Source organism: Sciurus vulgaris (assembly GCF_902686455.1).
Source record: "Sciurus vulgaris genome assembly, chromosome: 1".
NCBI classification, from domain to species: Eukaryota; Metazoa; Chordata; class Mammalia; order Rodentia; family Sciuridae; genus Sciurus; species Sciurus vulgaris.
The window spans coordinates 196,484,971-196,503,050 of record NC_136461.1 but is presented as its reverse complement, the minus strand read 5'-3'; the positions used below and the strand labels follow the sequence as shown (position 1 = coordinate 196,503,050).

The following is an 18,080-nucleotide window of genomic DNA, read 5'->3' as shown; positions in this document are numbered from 1 at the left end:
TGCCATTCACAGTTATTGGGGCCAGACATGCAGCAACAGTCTCATCAGGCTGGGCATCTGGATTCTAAGTTTACTGACACTTAGTACGAGCCATAGCACCACATAGAAATCTAAGAAATGTGAGTGGGTACGTGCTGTCAGAGTGTGTTTAACGGAATGATGCTACAGCCCGTTGACACTTTGTTGTGAGAATTTTCCATCTTCCTTAAAGCAGGTGTTCCCAGGCCTCTGCCTGCTGACACCTTTTTAACCTTGCTCATTACTATTTATGTGTTTAAAAAATAGAAGTGCTTTTTTTTTGTCATTAAAACATATAGTAAATACTTGCGAGTTCAGCCTTTTGATGAATTCAAATTGGCCTTCCCAATTAATTAAAATTCTTCACCTCATGGGGCCTGTTTCTGTCTTTCCGAAATGACATTTTCCATTTGTTTATTTCGTAACCTTAGAGTGGTAATTACCAGTGATGAAGGAAAGCTGCCTCCTCTGCTCTCCATTCTTTTGTGGCCTCGGGGTCTTTGTCACCGTCCTTTGTCCTGGCTGAAGTGGTAGCTGCTAAGCTGTGCTGGGTGCTCCTCAGAAGGCTCCTGGTTATTAAGTGGGGAGCTTCACGCTTGGCTGCGGTGATTAGCTCTGTGGCCCCCGCTGTCCTCCCGGAGCAGGTGTCTGCTTATCCATCGCAGCCGTTTCCTGACCGGGGCCACGGAGCGGATCTCCGCTGGGGAGGGAGGTTTGGAAATGGACTGCCTGGGTGTGATCCCCTTCCTGTTTCAGATGTGACTCTTCTTATTCCAGGCTTATTTTTGGATGACTTGGGCTTCCTTTGAAGCTCCGCTGGGCAGCATGCTCCATCCTGAGGTGGGGCGGTGTGGGCTGGTGGATTTGATCACAAACATTTGTGTCTGTCCTCTTAACTCTGTCGTCTCCTCTGGTTGAAGAGAGCAGCACTGTCCCAACGCCAAACCTTTTGTGGTGACAAAATTTGAGATTCCTTGGATCTCTCTGATGAGGTGAAAGAATTATAATCAGTTAACATCTTCATTAGATTTATCATCAGAGGCTACTTAAAGCCCACTGCCAAGCCAGCATCTTCTGCCCTGAAAGGAGACAGGAGTGGCAGAATCTTATGAGAAGTGAGAGACCCCGTAGGGAACATTTCTTAGGTGCTTCTCACCTGCACTGAAGTGTCACCTGCTCCTGGTTAGAATAAATCTACCTCCCTAAACTGCCACACCTGCCAACCTCCTTCACTTATCTAAGGGATACATCTTCCAGAAGAGGGTACATTCTTGGAGGACAAGCTGAGTCTGATTTATTATCATGTCCCCATAGCAACTTAAAAAAAATTTTTTTTAGGTTGATAAACCTTTATTTTATTCATTTATTTATGTGTGATGCTGAGGATCGAACCCAGTGCCTCACACATCCTAGGCAAGCGCTCTACAACTGAGCCAGAATCCATCCCCCCATAGCAACTTTTCCACGTGGTTCATAGTTTGCACAGAGTAAAATGAAGAGCAAGTGCATACATCTCAAGCGTAATTATTAAAAGCAGTCTGTTAAGTTTTCAGGGGCGTCCCCCCTGCCAGAGACCCATCGGAAGCATGCCGCACTGTATGAAACGTGACATGTAAATTCCATCCTTCCAGGGTGTGAACGGAGGTGACCACCTGTTCCCTGTGGCGCAGCAGGAGATGGCAGCTGAGCTAACCCCAGGGGTTTGCAAGTGATCCTGTGTTTCTGCAAGGGCTTAGCGTTTATCTGCCTGATGTCAGATGCCAGGCCCACCACCAGCGCCCACGCTTGGCCCCGTCCTGTGCTTCTCCCTTCTATGGGGAAGGGCCTTCTCGGGCTCATCCTCCCCCCCGCCTCCTCAGGCTTCTTGCCCCCTTTATGTTCCTCATTCCAGATCGGATGTGAGGGCTCCTATTCTTTATCAGCAGCCTCCGAAACCTCTGATCCTGTCTCCCTCTCTAGTTACCACCCAGCCCATATCCCTGCTCCCTTTCACAGAGGAGAACTGAATTAACAAAGAGGTTCATTTTCACATGGAGCCACCCTACTCTCTCCTCTTTGTTTCTAGGGAGTGGGGTGGTTCTGTAGAAGAGTCTGAACCACAGCAGTCGAGATGGGATGTGCCCGGCCTGGCCCTGGTGCTGACTTGCGTGGCTGAGGCAGGGCCATGGTGTCCTGAGGTGTTGAGGTAGATGTCGTCCCCCTGGGTGGTGGTGATAGTAAGCAAGGGAATGCGGGAGGCACAGACAGGACATCCAGCAGAAGACCGGAAATTAGTTTTCCCCCTCGGCCTTTCCGTGGATGCCAGGGGAAAGTCCCCTCTTAGTTCAGAGCTTTATACTTTTAAGTTTTAAATCATACAAAGAAGACCTGAGAGACCATTCTTCCACAGAGTCTGTTGCTGTTGGCTCCTGCTCATGGCAGGTGCGGACCATTGGTTCCTCCTAAGGGATCTAGGGTCAATCTTATAAAGTCACAATGGGGGACAGAAATCATTGTGTCAAAATGTACAGTTCACCCTCTCTAATGGCAGTGGGCCCTCAGGAGGGCTCTGGTCCTTGTGAAGGAACCTTGAGACGTGACCTGCTGAGGCGCGGAGTGGACAGCTGGTTGCTTTCCTCAGTGGGATCCTGAGGCCTCAGTGATCACAGCTAAGGAAATGCCAGACTCTCCAGCAAATGAAGCTTCCTCTATCACAGCTGTTCAAACGGTCCTGTCCTGTGCTCTTCGGAGAGCTTTTGGGAGGTAAGCTCCCTTGATAGATCACCTTTGTTGCATCTTCCTTATATTTAGACATATTTAGGCAAGAATGGAACTCTGGCAGCTGCTGGGGTTCCACCACAGGAGCCTGGGCGGGCAGCAGCCCAGGGCTGAGCCCTCTGGACTTTTGCCCCCTCCCACCTGGCGGTGTGTTCAGCAGACCCTGGAGTGCTGCCTTCTGGTTAGAGAGTTGACCCTCCTAGGACTCCTAGGTGTGGTGTGTGTTACAGGGCGTTGTCCTGGGCCTGGGCGAGAATCCTGACACAGGTAACCTTCCTCATTGTTTAACAAGCAGATAGAAAACAGGATAGCAATCCAGTAAAATTAGCCATCAGTCAGAAAATAAGTTGATTCCCTCTAGAATGAGGGCAGGTACATAGGAGACAAAACAGCTCAGAACATCCATGCAAAGGGCAGTGATTGAGCACCACTGTCTACTAGATCTCACAGTACTGTGGAGAGAATATAGATGATTAGGCCCTCTCTGTAGCCTCCAGCAACCCGGCGTGGCAGATGGGAGACAACCCGAAAGCCACTGATTAGAATAGATCCACTGCGATAAGGTCCTGCTCTGGATGAGGGAGCAGAGCCATTTGGCATGCAGAGTTCTTGGTTTACATACAGATCTCCAGCCTAGCTAGGTAGCAAAGAGCCCAAGTCTTCTCAAACTTAGAGGCCCTGTCCCACTAGCAGGCTGTGCCACACACCGCCCACCTGAAGGGTTTATTTCCAGGTGAACCTGAGTCACCTTGTCTTGTGACTCTTGGCCTCTCATGTGTTTCCTTAGTTTTATCTCTTTAGCCACAAAGTGAGGTTTACACGTAGGAAGAAAGGGAGAGGAAGGAAGTGATGTTTGGAGGATAAATAAATCGAAGCTTGAGTACCTTTGATGTTCCAGGCTCTGAGTAAGGCGGTCGGTATTCAAACTTAGAAAAACCCAGGGAGAATCTACAGTTAGTCCTTTTTATAGACGAGGAAGGAGAGTCAAAGGACAGATTCATTGTTTTGCAGAAAACAAAAAGTTCATTAGGGCTTTTTTGTTTTTTTTTAAACTGTTTTCCTTCTTTTTAAGTTGTAGCATTTCACATTAGAGTTTAAGAAGTCACTTGGGAGTCACTTGGGACTGAGGTAGCTGTCATCCAGGAGATGCTGATGTTACAGAGGAAGGGGACACACTTTGAGTACTAAGGACAGGACTGTAAATTTGTTAGATTATTCCTTTTTATTTTTCAGCAACAGGAAGGAAAAAGGATTTAGAATAAGGAAATTTCAAGGTTTGCCGCTCTAGTCAGCTGATCGCAAAAATCAGACTAGTGACTTTTACTTATCAGTTGTCATAACCTCTTAGGTAATCTTGGTGACAGGTGAAGATCTCATCTTTTTCTCTACATGAAAACTATAGAACACTGAAGAAAGAAACTGAAGAGGATCCCAGAAGATGAGAAGACCTCATAGTCTTGCATAGGCAGAATTAATATTGTTAGGATGGCCATACTACCCAAAGCAATGCACATATTCAATGTAATCCCTGTCAAAATACCAATGATATTCTTCAAAGAACTAGGAAAAAAAATTAAATTAATTTGAAAGAGTAAGGGACCCAAAATAGCCAAAGCAATTCTGAGTAAGAAAAGTGATGCGGGAGGCACCTCAAATTAGACTGCAGAGCTGTAGTAGCAAAAACAGCATGGTGTTGTCTCAAAATAGACATGAAGACCAATGGCATAGAATAGAAAACATAGAGACAAACACAAATTTACACAGCTGATACCTGACAAAGGTCCAAAAATATATGTCAGAGAAGATAGTCTTTTTAGTAAATGGTGCTGAGAAAACTGGATGTCTATATGTAGAAGAGTGAATTTAGATCCCTGTCTTTCACCCTGCATGAAAGTCAAATCAAAATGGATCAGAGACTTAGGAATTAGATCGTAAATCTTGCAACTACTGGAAGAAACAGGGTCGGTACTCCGTCATATAAGTGCGATCACTAACTTCCTCAACAAGACCCCAAAAGCTGAAGACGTAAAACCAAGAACAAGTGGGGTGCCATCAGATTGAAAACCTTCTGCACAGCAAAGGAATCAATGAGCAGAGTGGAAAGAGAGCTTATGAAATGGGAGAAAATTTTTGCCAGCTACTCTTTTGACAGGGGATTAATATCCAGAGTATATAAAGAACTCAAAAAAACGTAATACCCACCCCAAAAATGAAAGAAATTGTTCAATCAATAAATGGGCCAAAAAAAAAAAAAATGGGCCAAATAACTACACAGACATTTCTCAAAAGAAGAAACACAAATATATGAAAAAAAAAATGTCAGCATCTCTAGAATTTAGGGAAATCTGAATCAAAACTGCACTAAGATTTCATCTCATTCCACTTGGATTGGTAGTGATCTAGAACGTGAATAATAATATATGCTGGCGAGGTTGTGGGAGAAACCCCCCAATGTGGGCTGGCATTGTTGGTGGGACTGCAAATTAGTGCAACCACTTTGTAAAGCAGTGTGTAGGTTCCTCAAAAAACTAGGAATGGAACCACCAGATGACCCAGCTATCCCATTCCCTGGTATTTATCTGAAAGATCTAAAATCAGCTTACTATAGCAATATGGGCATTTTGATGTTTATAGCAGCACAAGGCACAATAGTCAAACTATGGAATCAACCCTGATGCCTGTCAGTAGATGAATGGATGAAGAAAATATGGTATATATACACAGTAGAGTTCTACTTGGCCATAAAGAAGAATTAAGTAAGTGCATGGGTATTGAAATCAAATTCCTTGCATGTATGATTTTGTCAAAATGAGCTCAAATACTCTGTGTGATTATAATGCTCTAATAAAAAAATCCCAGCTTACTTATTTACATGTGATGATTTGAGAGGATGAAGAAGGGAAGCATGAAGAAACATGGGAAACTGGGACCTTTTGTATCTCTCATTTTAAATACGAGCTGGTCCCTCTACTATCCTTCTCACTGGTCTCAAAGGAAGCCACCTGGAGAGGGCCCTTGCTATTTGTCATTTTGAAGTGTTCTTTACTTCCATGTATGTGTGGATCTGGACCACAGCTTAAAGTGTGAGAGAAGTACTTGTGTTAATGACCTTTGGAAGCTAGTTCTGCCCACTCCATCAGCATGGCCATTGCTCAGGGAACTTTTAGAACCGTCACCAGAAATTTAGATGACATTGCATTGCAATCAACAGGGGCTATTTAAAAACCCACCCATTATGGCAAAGTTTTACCCTCTGAGTAATGGACCAAATCACCCCACGCCCTTTTTTTTGGTACCAGGGATTGAACTCGGGGACACTCGACCACTGAGCCACATCCCCAGCCCTGTTTTGTATTTTATTTAGAGACAGGGTCTCACTGTGTGGCTTAGTGCCCACCGTTGCTGAGGCTGGCTTTGAACTCACAGTCCTCCTGCCTCAGCCTTCTGAGTGACTTGGATTACAGACATGGGCTGCTGCACCTGGCTCCTAATTTCCCCTTTAGAAATTGGAATCAGAATCAAGCCCTGGAAAGGTAGGCGACAGAGCTGTACCATCCTATTTATGGTCAGGAGGAGGCTTGGACTGTGGACTAAGGACACTGCTTTTCTTGAGTTACTTAGGAAGCTGAGTCTAATACAGTCATCCTTTGATTTCTCCAGGGGGTGGGTTCCAGGACCCCCCACCAGTGGATATCAGAATCCAGGGATGCTCAAGTGAAGTTGTGTCATCTTTGCCTATAACCTGTGTGCATCCTCCCACAGTCTTGGAATCAGCTCTAGAGTGTTTATAATAACTGATAGAATGTAAGTGCTGTGGAAATAGTTGTTATGCCCTATCAATTAGAGAATCATGACCAAAAATAAGGGCCTGTATGTTCATTGCAGACCCATCCATCTTAGGCCTGACTGCAGGGTACATGCCAGCAACCTTTGGAACTTTTTTCCCATTTTTTTGTTTCAGCGCACTTGGTCAGACCCAACTATGCAGAACCTATGCGTGTGGAGGCCACCTATGTGTTCTGCACAGGGTTTGGCCACACCAGGGGTGTGGAGGCATTGATGTCCACGTTGAGAACAGCATGTGCTTGAAGAAGTCTTCAGTTAGTGGGGAAGTCCAGCTTGCCCTTACCAGCCTTTGTTTGTAGCTGTGTGTGTGTTAATAAGAGGCAGGATCACATCTTTCCCCCTGTTGTGTTTGTTGTCCTTTAAAACAGGCAACCACAACACGGGCAAACCCCAGGCCTCCGCTCTGCTGTTCAGAGCCTGCAGCCAGAGGTTGAGCGTGTGGACGGGCAGTGGTAGGACCTTAGTGCAGCTGCCCCTGCTTTTGGAGGACCCGTTTTCATTCTGTAAGCAGGAGAGGGCCATCAGATCCCTGGCGGAGGTGTCTAAGGAGTGGTGCCGGAGACAGCTTGAGCTATGAAGAGACAGACGCTGGTGACCGAGGGCTTTCACAACGGGAACCTGCGTGGTGGCTTTGGGAGCGAGGTGGGAAGCATGGGGTGGTGGCATCTTAGTGACAAGGTGACGGGCAAGGGGGAGTTGACCATGACCTGAGGCTACCACCAAAGCCTGGGAGTGCCGGGGCACAGCAGGGTGGAGAGAAGGCTGACAGTGTGGGCGCCAGGCCGAGTGACCTTGCAAGGTGCCAGGGCCTCCGCACGCCTGTGTGTGTGCTCTTCAGGTCTGCGAGGGCCTGTGTGCTGGGAACTCTGGTTGCCGTGTTTGCTGGATCTGGAAGTCAAGGACATTTTGTGCCACTGACGAAACTCTTGGGTCAAGGTAGTGACCCTAGATCTGGGCTGTCCGAGGGGCACCCAGCTGTGGCACCTGCCTGGACTCCAAGTCCAGGAGACCTCACCTGGCCTCGTCCCCCTGCTTCTCACAGCCTTGCCCTTGCCTTTGCCCAGGGTGCTGTGTGCACGTGTGCTGTGTTTTCAGTGTGTGCAGAGGAGGGTGGCTCGGATGCACAGGAGACTTTGGGTCGCCGGCTGGGGAGGCGTTTCTGTACACCGATGGCTGTTATTTTCCGTTTCTTACACAAGTGTACTTCTGACTCCCAGCAAGGTTGGTAGACTTATTCCAGGATGTTGCCATGTTAGAATGTGTATTTAGGAGCACGTGGCTGGCAGCAGAGCATTGGGACACACCAGGCAGGCTTTGGAACCACGACAGTAGGCGAGTCGTGACCGTGTTGAAGGTCGCGAGTGCAGCCAACTGATAATGTCTTCCGTTGTTGTCCTTTGTTTTTATCGAATTTTGTGTTGGGTTTTTTACGTGCCTTCTGTGGTCACTTCCTACCTTGTGGGCAGGACCCACTTTGGAGAGGAGACAGCTCAGGCCGGTTGGGCCACGGGGCTGACCCCAGGTCAGGGAGCAAGTGAGTTGTGGCTGGCACCCAGAATTTTCCGACTCTGAAGCCTGCACTCTAGGCCAGCACCCCTCAAACTTGAGAGTGTCCGTGAGCAGCCAGGGCCTTGATCCCATGCAGGCCTCCGTGGAGCGGTCTGCAGGGGGCTCCCACGTCTCGCTGCCCGCCGGCCCGTGGGGCCCACTGAGTCACAGGTGTCTACACCATCTGGCACATGCTTACGTTCTTCGGCTCTCACTTCTCGTATTTCCAGACCACAGTCAATTATCGATTGGCATCTTCTTGCTTAGAATTGCTGTGAGATCTAAGATGATGAAACGTGAAATCTTTGTCCATCCAAGTAATGAAAAAAACCCCAGTGACTTTCTTGTTCTCTTTTTCTTCCCAGTGCGTCCGTCCTGTCTTCTGTTCCTTCCCAGTCTGTTGTCCAGTCTTCTATTTCTTTCTTTTTGTTCCTGCTCCAGCCCCACATCACCTTCATCTCCACATGATTGACCTTTGTAACTCGGAATCTCAGGTGACTTTGTCTCCTGGTGACTTTGTTGACAGATGGCTGGCCAAGAGGAGTGGCAGCCCCCTGCCCCCATTTAACCTGACCACACCAGGTGGGTTTAGAGTGGGGACTGTGGGGCCCATGACCTCTTTGGGTCCAAGGAATAAATAGGTCATTCTGAAGGTGACCTTTTCCAGGAGAGGTGGAGGAAGATTTCTTTCCCTGCTCACCATTCTTGGGATGTTTATTAAATGACTTTGATAAGAAGTTTGAAGTGATTTAAGAAGGTCATATTCCATGGGGCAGGTGAAGTGTGTCAGGGAAGCCTTAGGCAGGGCTGAGCAAGCAGGCGCTGGCTCGGAAGCTGGGCCTTCCCATGTCTGTCCAGGGGCAGCGGACTCTGTTTAAGAAGGTGTAATGCGCGTAATGTGTTTTTAAAAGGTTGCAATTAAAGTGATGAGGATGAGTTCACTTTGGGGTCTGGTCTTTCAGGGGGCCAGGAGGCATTGTTATGTAGCGTCTGGAAGGAAGAACCCTCTCTCCAGGCAGGTGGAGGTCAGGGCCACGGCCCTGGGTATGTTGGTACCTTCCCAGCCTCCTGCAGGTCGGGAGGCTGCTTGGGCTGGGAGCTGCTTGACTGTCTGCCGTTGGTGTTGCAGGAAGGTGTGCTCATGTCTGTTGTAGGGAGGTGCTTATACAGAACTCAGTGGTGACGTGTTCGCAGGCCCAGTCATTGTGAGAACGTCATAGGCGTATTTACACAAACTCCGATGACTGGTGCCCCTGGGCAGCATGATCTTATGAGACCACTGTGGTACGCAAGGCCTGGCATCAAGGGCAGTGCCATCGTATGGCACGAGACTGTCCATGTGAGCTCACCTTATTTGCTCATGTCCCTGTGGCCCCAGGAGCCTCTGCGTGGGCAGCTATGGTAGCCCCTCCTTATCCAGAGGGCTGAACTCTATATACATTAGGTTTCTTTCCCATGTGTACATGCCAGTGTAAAAGTCAATTTATAAACTAGACACAGCAAGAGGTTAACAACAATTAATAATAAAATAGAAGAATTAAAGTAGTACACTGTAATAAAAGTCATATGATTGTGGTCTCTCAGAATTGCTTAATTCCTCTGCAGTCATATTTTGGGGCTGCAGCTGACTTCAGGTAACCAAAACCGTGGAAAGTAGAACCAGGGCCAGGTTGGGGTGGGGGACTCCCACTCTGTGGGTCATTCAGGATTGTACCCACCGAGTGCCTGTCACTGACAGAGCGTGCCCTGGATTGACGGGGGGAGTACTGGTTCCACCTGGGTTTGAATCCCAGGACTCCTCATCTCTGGCAAATTCATCTTAGCCTCTGTTTCCCCATATTTAAGGTTGGGGGGCATAATAACAAAAAAAATGGCCTCAGAGTTGTCTTGAGGGTTAAATGAAATTACCTGCTTAGGTAAATTCTGCTGTGATGGGTGAGTTCCCCTTCAAGACATGAAGGTGAGCAAACCCTGGCTTCTCCAGCCCTGCCATTGTCACCGTCCTGCCCTTCCCCAGAGCACCCACCGTGGGCCCTGGGCTGGGGGGACAGAGGCAGGAGCTCCGGTCTCACATGTGGGGGGGGCGGCGAGCAGGAGAAGAGCCTGCCTGCTGACAAGGGTCATGAACGCCAGCCCCGCTGGGGAAGCCTCCTGCTGCTGGTTCCTGTCACTGGATTTAGCATCCTGTGGCGGTGTCTTAATTGGAAGGGCTAATTAGCACTGTGTCCTGGGGATAAGGTCCAGGAGTGGGGAGGCCCTGCAGCTGGTGTCTAGGAACTCAGGCTCCCAGGCTGGAAGCACTGTCCCCTCCCAGCTCCCTTCTGCACTTCCCATCTTGGCTTCTTTTTATCCATAGGAAATTGGAAATCACTTGACAGTTTTCTTTAGATTCTTCAGGAAGTATGTGGCTCATGTTACTTCTCCATACTTCTTTCCTGGGCCCCCAGGACACCTCAGGCTGGCACCCAAGGCCCTCATCCTCCCCCACTTAAAAGTCCCCCTCCCGATCCCCTCCTGCCCTCCCCACGATTTCTTCCTGGTGTCCCGCACTTCCCTGGACCCATGTCACCTCTTCCTTCTTGATTTTGGCTCTGTGGTATGGAGAAAGAGCTGAGGACAGAGGATTTAGGATCTGGCCTCAACACATTCTCCTTTTGTGACCTTGGTTTGGTGAGTGAACCTCCATGAGCCTCAGGCTCCTGTTTTATACAGTGGAGACAAGGACTCTCTCGGGGCTTTGGGGAAGGGGAGACACCATGTGCGTAATGCACGCAGTGGTGCCGTGTACGTGTTCGCTCATGTAATGGTGATGCTCCGATTCTCTCTGGCAGCCAACCCTCGTCCTTCAGGTGCCCACTGAATAATGTCATTGAGTCAGTTTAAATAGTGTAAGATGGTTCCAGGTCTCCAGCTAGCTCCACGGGCCATGTAGGCACTGGTCAGAGGCCAGACGTACTGTGTCGGGCGGGGGGATAAGCACAGCCTCTCCCTCTTTTCTGAGAACCTGGCGGTGTGTGGGCAGCTGCCTCTCAGGAAGGGGCATGTGAAGGACCTCGGCATGAAACTTCCCATAGCAGGCTCGTCTCCAGTCTGCATTTGCAGGCCGGGTGGCACCTTCCCCTCCAAACCGCTGACTCATGGGCCGCAGCCACCCGTGACCAGAGCGGCCTTTGCCCTGAGTCAGCCTGCGTCTGACTCTGACCGTCTCCCCAGAGACATGCTCCCTCTGCCTCAGTCACCCTCCTGTCTGCTGCAGCAGAGGCTGGGGCCAGGCCCACAGGAAGGAGCCTGTGATCAGCAGTCCCAGAGGGAACCTTCAAGTCTTTCCCTGTCCTCCCGGACAGAGCCTCCAGCATCTCAAACACCCCATCCCTGTGGCCAGGCGATCTCCTCACCTCCTCCCAGGGCAGTCCAATACCTCCCCACAGATGGCCGGGTTGGCTAGAGCCTTGCCAGGTCCTCCCAGCCCCTCCCCCGCTCTGTGGACCAGACTGTTAATCTCTGGACTTAATGCTTCTCAAGATCCTTTTGAATGGGCTACTTCAACCATGGGATTGTTTTTTACATCAAACATCCTGGCAGAAAAGCTGTCAGCGGGCTGGCCCCGCCCCGTGTGACATGTTAGAAGGCTACGATTCTGCTTCTGGAAGACCCACGTGCCCGCTGCTCCCCATCCCACCGCCCTTTGTATTTGCTGTGTTCTTAGGATTGTCTTTTGTCTTCTCGTTCATTCTCTCTGTGACACCATTAAGAGAGGGGCCCTGGGTCCTTGCTCAGTTGAAACTCCTCCCTCGCTGTCTCCATCAGGTTCTGCAGGGCTCCTGCTGCACCTGCTATAGGTGCTCATTATTTAGCTTCAGCTAAAGTCACAGACTATGGAAAATTGATAGACTTCTGAGCCAACTGGGAGGTGAGGCAGGAGGCAGCTGGGGCATTGCACGGATGTCATCCTGATGCCTAGATTTCTTGAGGGAACACATTGCTGTGTGTGAAGGTTTGTTCCTGAAAACAGTTATGTAGCTTTCCTGTCTTGCAGCAGGGCCTGGAAGTCTGCTCATGAAAAATGAAAAGGAACTGGATGCCTTCAAAGAAGGCAGCATGGCCACGCTTGCAGCTGGAACATTCAGGCTTCTTTCACAACAGTTCTCCAAGCTCAGTTTTTGTGTGTGGGGTGCTTTAACTGGCCTCCTCTCTCAGGGCCCAAACCGGGCTGCTTCTGGGGGTTGAGTTGCCTTGCCAGCGGACGGTCTGTACCAGCTGGACTTGGCCATGAAAGCCGCCTGTGTTGGAGAACTGAAGGTCTTGTGTCCAAAAGTGCTGCTCTGTCTAAAATTTTGTGATCCTTAGGTCATCAACGGGACACTCATTTCTCTGGACAGTAATTCTGCCTTCAAGAGCAAGCCAGCATTGTTTTGATAGGTATAGCGCACAGATGAGGAGGATTTGGCTACTTGCCAAGAGACCCTTGCTCTGTGGAGGGCTTTCCATTTTATAGTGTGTTCTCCTGTGATCTATTTCAGATTTCCTTACTTGAATCTTACTAAGAGGGTTGCAAGTTCCTCTTTTACATGAGCCACTGAGACTCAGAGAGATCAGGTGTCTTTCCGCAGCCATGGAACTAGTGAGAGGCAGATCCAGGACACAGGTCTGGTACTGACAGGGAATGCAGCCACTGATCATACAATGCCTCGTCGTTCATTCTTCTTTCTGGCTCCCAAGTCCAGAGTCCTGCCCAGAAAACCATTTCCCTGAAAAGTGAGGATTTGCATTTTTGGATCAGAGATGCACGCACCCGGGCCCTGACAGATTTGGGACCACGTGTTAGTACAGTGGCCAAGGTCTGACTGTAGCTGGGGAGATGTGGGCATGTCGTCTAGAGCATTTATTGATGAAACAAGTACAATGCGTGTCAGGAAATTTCCAGGCATTTGCCAGACATATGCCATTGTAATGTGGCAGGAGCAGGCGGCTTCATGTGGAGGCCTCATTCATTCCCGGGCCCGCACCTCCCAGCTCCGGGCAAATCCACCTCTTTGAGTCAGATGCAGTCTCCTGTTTCCAACCCTCTGCTGCTTGGTCTCCATTCATCTGAACAGACGTCTATTTCAGTGCCACCATTGTGGCGGGCATGGCCGGGGGTATTTGGCGCTTGAGATTCAGCCAAACTAACCTGCCTGCTCCTGATTTCCTTGTCTGTTAGTGGGACTCCCAGGTGGTGGCCACCGGGCTTCAGGTGTCAGGCTCACCTTGGCTCGCTGGCCTGCCCCTCGTATCACTCTCTTCCATCAGGGTGAATGGATCCTGCTCCCTTTGGCTTCCTGCGCCCACCCCTTCCTGTTTCTTTATCACTTTGCCATCTCGGCCCAGACCCCTTCTTGTCACCTGCTCTCTGAACACCTGCTCCTTGCCTTCCACCACTTCTCCCTTCACACCCTGGCTACAAATCTTCTGAACGCACCCCTGCCCTGCTCAAGATCCTGGTGCTCTCCTGCCCTCTGGACACTGCCATTTGGTTTAGAGCTCTCTCCTAGAGCACAGTAAAGAAGGTGTGTATGTTCCCCTGTTGCCCGCTCGGTGGCCCAGTGGTTGAGAGCAGGGGCTGTTGTCTTCTTTGATCCTGCACGGGATATTGTCATTGCACTCTGACAGCCTTCTTCAGTTTGTGCCTGGGTAAATTGGGCTTTCACGTTAAACCTTGGTTTTAAGCATCAGTCCCACCCACAGGAAGCAATGGTTGATACCTTTGATGAGCTGACCAGAGGGGTATGCAAATGAGGGAAGGTCAGGACATCAAACTGTTCTGGGTGTCAGATTTACGTTTGGTGAAAAGAAAATGTGGTGTTCACAAGACGGCGCCTGCCCTACCCCTGAGGTTCCCCATCGCTGGGAGCCTTCCCATGTTGCTGTTCCCGCAGGCTGTTGGTCCTCCGTAGGTCCGTGGGAAGCCCTGGGGAGATGGACAAGGTTAACATGCAGCTGTGTGCACGCACACCACAGTCTGTCTCCCTGAGAAGGATGAGCAGAGCGGGGTTACCATGGCAACAGATCAGGTGCAGCCTAAGCATTTTCAGGAGGGTGACCGTGCAAGGAGACGGGAGCTCTTTATTGTCACCAGCCTTCAGGGGAAGTGGTCCTTTGGAGGGAATGTCACTTAAGTGCTTTGAAGGACTGGTGGAGACAGTGTGGGGTCCTCTGTCCTCTGACCCTGCTGTAGGTCCCCTCCCTTTGGTTTTATACCTCCGATGAGGGAGTTATATTCTAGATTTATGTCCCACATCTGCAACTCTGCTCCTTTTGACCCACATGTCTCCATTTCCTCCCTGCCCAAGCCCCGGTGGCCACTGTTTTATTCTCTATTTGACTTTTTTTTCCTATAAGTTCTACGTATGAGTGAGATCACGTGTTAGTTCTCTTTCGGTGCCTGGCCTCTTTTGCTTAGCATAGTATCTTCCAGGCTCCTCCAGGTTGTGGCCAGTGGCAGGATCTCTTTCTTTCACGACTGAGTAACAGTCAGTGAGCACACGTACACAGTGCGCACCTGCTTTTTATCTGTCAGCGAGGGTCGTCGTACCTGATGACGCATCACAGAGAGACAATATCAAGGCAAAACCTGAACCACGCAGTCTGGCCTCCCAGGACCACTGGAGGAGCTCTGTGACCCGCAGGGTTGGTAAGGGTTCCTCCTGGGGGAGTGACCTGTAGTAGTCCTCAAGGTCCAGGCCTCGCCTGGCAGGTGATTGGAGAGACAGTGCCATTCCTGCCTGCAGCTTCCAGGAAGGAGGGGCCGACCCTTCGCACCTCCCTGAGGCCAGGGCCTCAGGGGCTGGGCTAAGAAGGCCATCATCCGTGTGCCCCATACAAAACCAAAGGCATGAAATATTTAATTGAATTATTTCACCATGGGGATATTGTGACTCTGTTGAAAACTGATCACCTGTCTTTTTATCTGGCCCTTAAATAGATCCCTGGTTAAACATTTAAAGGTCAGAGGCACGCCAATGCTTCGTTGTTCCCTTCCTCTGTGCCCTGGTGGCATGTGGGAAAGAAAGGGCTGGAGGGAAGGGGGAGCTTGGTGGGTGGAGGGTGCAGGTGGTCCCGGAGCTGGCCTCTGGCCTCCCTGGTCTGATTCTGCAGAGGCTGTGGGAGGGGCTGGAAGGTGGGCGAGGGCGGCCTCCGAGCCGGTTCAGGATACTGTTTCGTATGCTGTCAGGGCTCAGGGAGACATTGAAATTCAGCGTTCTACTTTCTAGTTTAATTTTTCATGTAGAGGAACAAAAGGTATTTTTAAATCCTGGGTTTCTCCCTCCCAGCAGATTCCTGCTGTGTGGACAGGCTAAGTCTCACATCTGTCCCCAGATGTGGTGGGGGCTCGCTTTGTTACTGTAGGAGGACACTGGGGACCTCATGAGCTGCTCAGGTTGCTCCCTGTGCCACGTGCGGGGGGTTTCGGGAGGGAGGGTGGAGGCTTTTGGGATCCAAGGCCTGTGGCTAACTCTGGGTTTGTTAGTAAAGCACCAGCCGTGAGACCTTTCAGTGTCCACTGCATGCCAGCCCTGGCCTGGCACCCTGGGAGTTGGAGTGAGTCTCCTGCCCTCCACGAAGGCCTTAGACTTTCTAGAGAGGAGCAGAAGCTGTTCCTCGTAGAAGATGGCTACCTTCAGTTTTCCAAGGACAGAAAAGCCCATGTTTGGGTACGAAGCCCCAATTCCCAAGCGTCTTTGCAATTGCTGGAGATGATGAGCAGAGAAAGTTGGAGCAGTGGAAAGAAGATAATGTGCTGTGATCTGTGTACTGCTGCTCTCGCCCGGAAGTCAGGCCTGCAGCTCACGGCCCTTCAGGGAGAAGCGTCTGCCAGGATGACAGAGCGTCAGCCACGTGTGTGCCTCGGCACGGAGCCTGCATGTGTTTCCTGCATGCTGTGGATGAGGAGGCCATGTGACCTAGGAGCCCTCCAGTCCCAGGTGTCTGAAGTCCCTCATCCTTACCCAGTCAGCCAGCAATCTCCCCTCTACCCTGCTTTTTTAACAAGTCTGGAAAGATAAGCCAAATCCATTTTGTGCAAATCTGTTGTATTTCCATTGCCTACCATATTTCCAGATTTGTTCCTTTTTTTCTTCATTCAGCATTTATTTTCTGAGTACTGCTCTACCCGCCAGGCACTGTGCAAGGAATGGGAGCCCATCCTGCCAAAAGATGGGTTTTGGTGAAGGAGACAAGGAATCCAGAGACAGTGGCAGGACAGTGTGACTGACCGGTACAGGGATCTGACTCAGAGAGGAGGGGCCCTGGGAGGCCAAGCTCGGGCATGCCGCTCAGTCTGGGTGACAGTCTGGGGGCTTGAAGGTGCCTGGAAACCAGCAAGGACAGCAGCCCCTAGGCCGCGGCAGGAACTAGTTGAGTGGGAGGGAGAGCTGGTGCCTAGGAGCTGCTGAGATGCCTGTCACCAGAGCACGTGTTGGCATGCTGATGATTTTGCTTCCTGTGAAGACTCTCAGGTGCCAGTTCAAAAGAACACTCACAGGCTGCCTTACTGTCTGTTAGCTCTCATAGACGTCAGCTCTGTGAAATGCAGGCGAAACCCTCCCTGCATGAATAGTAATCACCTCCCCTTAACCACGTACAAGACAGTTTGAGAAAGCGAACTCAGTAAACATCTGTCCAAATCATTTGGAACAAAGTACGTCATCCTTAGATCTTGCTGCCACCGTACCCTAAAATGTTGTCATTCTGTTCTTGTAAAACAAGTTTGAGGAAGCGCAGAGTCATTAAGCCTGAGATCGTGTCGTGTCTCTCCTGCTTTGTTCTGGGGACCGTATTTCAGCATGCTTGCTAATGGATGCTTTTTGTATTTGTGTCCCCCTTAACAACGTCTGGGGAAGGCTCCCCGGCCCACGTTCCTTGGGCTGTGTACAAGCAGACAGCTGTGTGACTGAGAACTGCCATTGTGGGTGAGGCACATGTAGGAAACGCCATGCTTGGTGTCACTTTGGATTGGAAGAACTCTCCCTGATCTCCTGATCCTCTTTGCCATCCTTCACGCTGGTCACAGGGCTTGAAAGGCAGGTGTGGCTTCTGCAGCAGGATTCCCCAGCCCGCTCCACCAGCTGCTCAGGCATTAGCTTTGTCAGCCACAGATTATGAAAAAACTGGTCCAGAGACCTTGTCCTGTTGACGTCACCCCTGCAGATCTGTCCGGTGATGATGTGGAATGATGTGATGGGGACAACTAAGTGGTGGGAAACAGGAGAGTGTGTTTTGGGTGCCTAGCTGTTTGCTTCTGACAAATTGGTACACGGAGTGTGTTGGCTGGTTCTCAGTTTCCTCGGAGGCCTGAGCAGCAGCCTCGGGGATTTAGTATGGAGAAGCAGACGCATGCGCTTTGGAGGCACATGACCCTGTGTAAGAGCGTGACTCCTTTGCATGTTAGCTGTGATGCAGGCCTGGTTGCTTACCCTTTCTGCACAAAGGCAGTTCAAGAATATTGGGAATGTTGTTTTATGAAGCCTTTCAGTAGCAGTCTATCTAGAAGGAATATTTTTACATCATACCTTACACAAGACTGAGAAAACCTGCATAACCCACATAAAGAATTCTCCTCTCCAGTCAGGTGTGTGTGGTGGTACAACTCAGGAGGCTGAGGCAGGAGGATGGAGAGTCTGAAGTCAGCCTGGGCAACTTAGGGAAAAACTGTCTCAAAGTGAAATCTAAAAACAGGCTGGGGGTATGACTCAGTGGTAGTATGCCCTTGGGTTTAATCCCCAGTGTGTGTGTGTGTGTGTGTGTGTGTGTGTGTGTGTGTGTGTACCTCCTCTTCCACAAAACAGAGTTGGGGTAAGATGAGGACTGTTAGGCCAGCCATCTCTTAGTAGCACAATAGCCTCCATGCCTCTTCTCATCCCAAATGGGAAGGC

At 50.0% G+C, this 18,080-nt stretch overlaps 1 protein-coding gene across 9 annotated transcripts in view; it reads left to right on the top strand.

Annotated features, from left to right (window-relative positions):
• Positions 1–18,080, top strand: part of MTSS1 (MTSS I-BAR domain containing 1) — a 156,214-nt gene that overhangs the window by 79,697 nt on the left and 58,437 nt on the right. The window lies entirely within an intron of this gene.